Source organism: Schistocerca serialis, chromosome 6, assembly GCF_023864345.2.
Source record: "Schistocerca serialis cubense isolate TAMUIC-IGC-003099 chromosome 6, iqSchSeri2.2, whole genome shotgun sequence".
NCBI lineage: Eukaryota > Metazoa > Arthropoda > Insecta > Orthoptera > Acrididae > Schistocerca > Schistocerca serialis.
The window spans coordinates 403,760,424-403,763,708 of NC_064643.1; positions in this window are offsets into that span (position 1 = coordinate 403,760,424).

The following is a 3,285-nucleotide window of genomic DNA, read 5'->3' on the forward strand; positions in this document are numbered from 1 at the left end:
CACCTAGGTTGCGCCAGTGGGCCCCTTCTGGCTGTAACTTGCGCCATGCAAACTGCTGCATTTACACTTTTTAGTGGTTCGACGGCCCTGTGGCCTCCATTCTACTTCGCAACCGCTGGTCAGCGTAACTTACTGTCAACGGGCCCACGCTGGCTGTAACTTGTGTGCTCAGAAATGTTGCACCGAATCTAACTTTCCTATGTTAAACTGTGGTGCCGCTACATTATTCCCCTCTTCAGAAAGACCTGGTCCCCAGGTCGACCCTTAACTAGCTCTTCTTTGGGTTGGCACCTATGGCATATGTCCTTACAATTAGAAAACTTAAATGTGGTCTAGTGCCCCTTGAACTATGACATTAAACAAAATGTAAAACTTCCTTACTGGATGACCACTGCTTGGTCAACCCCTTACCTACTCCTCTCGAGCCCTCGTTATCCAATCCACTGGGACTTGGACTACCCTTGCTTCCCTCTTGGAATTAGCTCTCCACCTGATCAGAAAGAAAACAACACATAACAAAGTTAAGGCTACGATGACACTTGGCACAGAGGTGCTCAGAATGATCGTTTCTTGCCGTCGCCTTTCCTTATACTGAGTGACATGTTGCACAAGCAGTTCAGCTGATATGTGCCCCTCTTGCTCTAAAATGAACTGGTTTACAGATCTCAACAGACCAAGCTCCAGAGTTTGATTTAATAAGGTCAGATTCTGCCTTGTAAAAAATTCTGAAGTTGCTTCTGGTCAGTACAGCTGTGACTTTGTAACATTCAATTGCATGACTCCTGAAATTGACGCTGGCAGGTGGAAGGTTGGTCCTATTATGTTACACTTAGTTTCATTGATTAAAATTCCGCTCCCCTCGAGTTCTATACGTTTCGATTCTGCAAATACTCCCTGCTGAAAACAAGTTGCTACTACTACCAAATTCTCCTGGGTGGAGAAGATCCAATGCATCCCGACCTGTTACAAGCTCAATTTTGGCTCCACGATGTCCGTTGGACAGTCTATTCCTTTTCCCCTGGCTACAAAAATAACTGCAGCGTGCATTTGTCCCATATTTGTAGCTTCACAGATTTTCCTTTAACATTCACTGTTTTTTATTCAACTCAACATTGATTGTGTGACTACTTTCATCCTTAAATTACATTATATGAACTGGTGCAATAAACACGACTTTCCTGACCCAGCACTGTCGATAACAAAAAATTTAAACAGGAAATCGTACGACTCTGACATCGTTCAACTTATGTTTATTACGGCTTTGCCGCAAATTTACTCCGACGCATTTATTTCTCCAGAACTGCGTTTGATTTCTCCTCCAACAACACTCCACATACGTTAGACGCTACACTTCCCTTTCCAGTGACCTGACGACAGGGATCACCATCACCCTTCCTCCCTCTTCAAAAAGACTGTTGCCCCTAGAAGGCTCACAGTACTCGAAAACACACATAAAATACAATGCCTAAGTAATCTACGCAAACCCAATGATACATGACCAGAAACCCAAAAAAACTAGAAATACTGTACTATTTTCTGGATCGCAAAGCATACGGTACTTCATGCTGCATTCTATCTTCCTGATTTTCTCTGTGCTTGGCACCTCTCTTCACTATCTCTTTCTTCCTCTTTCCTTCCTGTGACACACCTGGAATCACATCCGGGCAACCCTTATATGGCCGTAACCGCCCAATGTGTACTACCGTTGTTCTAGTTTGCAGCTAAAGCTTAACATTAACGGGGGATGTGGTTTCAACAACTCGGTATGGCCCTTGATACCTTGTGAGGAACTACTTCGTATTCCCTTTTTGCGTATAGGAGCTGGACAGCATTGCCCATTGCCCTACTCTATACTGCGGTAAACTTCCTTTCCACTTTACTGTGTCTTCCTGCCTTTCCAGAGTCTTTGTATTCGCCTTTGTACCCGTTTCCAAACATCCCGAATTGTCCTTGTGAATTGACGTACAGATTCACTGGTCCTTCCATTCTGTAGCCTCACTAAATCAAATGGTGGCGGCATTTTGCCCGTAGACTACATCATATGGAGACAAACCGGCATTTGTATGGACTTTTGCATCGCATGTGCATACAATATGCAGCGAATACCTGTCCTACTGATGGAGATGAGAATCCGCATAAAACTCAACCTCTTCCCGATTGTTCTGTGTACCCGTTCTGTCCTTCTGTTGGCCTGTGGATGCAACACGCTCATCCTCAACTTCCTTAAATTCAACAGCTCACACAGCTTCTTCATTAAATCCGACATGAAATTGGTCCCTTGGTCAGTAATTATTGTCTCTGGTACACCAAACTTCAAAATCCAGTTGTTTACTAACACTTGCGCGACCACTGCTGCCTATTGATTTGGCATAGCCACCATCTCCACATACCTCTAAAAATGATATATTATTGTGAGAACTAATCTGTTCCCCGATGGTGTTCGCCTAAAAGGTCGTAAGATATCGCTCCCCAGCAAATAAATCGGACATGTCGCTTTCGGTAATCGTTGTAGTTGTATCTGTTTCCGACTCAAATGTGCTCTCTGCGCACATGTTATACAATTCCTGACATACTGATCCACGTCTCCTTCCCTACCTCTCCACCACTCTCCTGTTCGTCGCTCTACACCCTCCATCACCAGATAACACGTGATCATGTGCTTCCTTTAAATCTCATCCCTCAACTTCTCCGGCACTACTACGCTTGGCCCTAACTTCGTTTCCCTGCACGGAAGACTGTCGTACATATTAAATTATGGCTGTGTCCGATAAGGTTTACAATTGTTGTCCGCGTCCTGTAATTCTTGCCATACTGCTAGGTCATAACCATTGACTTCTACTTTTGCCACCCTCCTACTTAGTGCATCCGCATTACCGTGTTTCTTCCCAGGCTTGTGCACCACCTCATAGTCGAATTCACTAAGTCACACAGCCCATTTAGCGAGTCTAGGGGATGGATCCTTCAACCCCAACAACCACTTCAACGCAGCATCATCTGTCACTACCCGAAATCTTCTCCCATACAAATAACATTTAAAATGTGTGATTCCATAGGTTACGCTGAGCATCGCCCGCTCTGTTGTTTAGTAATTCCTCTCTGCTGCATTCAAATGCCTAGACGCATAGGCTACAGGATGTTCTTTCCCATCAATTTCCTGACTAATAACACACCCTAATGCTTGATTGAATGCATCGCATGCTAGTATAAACTCCTTTTCAAAATTTGGAAACACAAGAACCGGACCTGATGTTAACACTTCTTTCAGTCTGCCAAACGCTTTCTGAC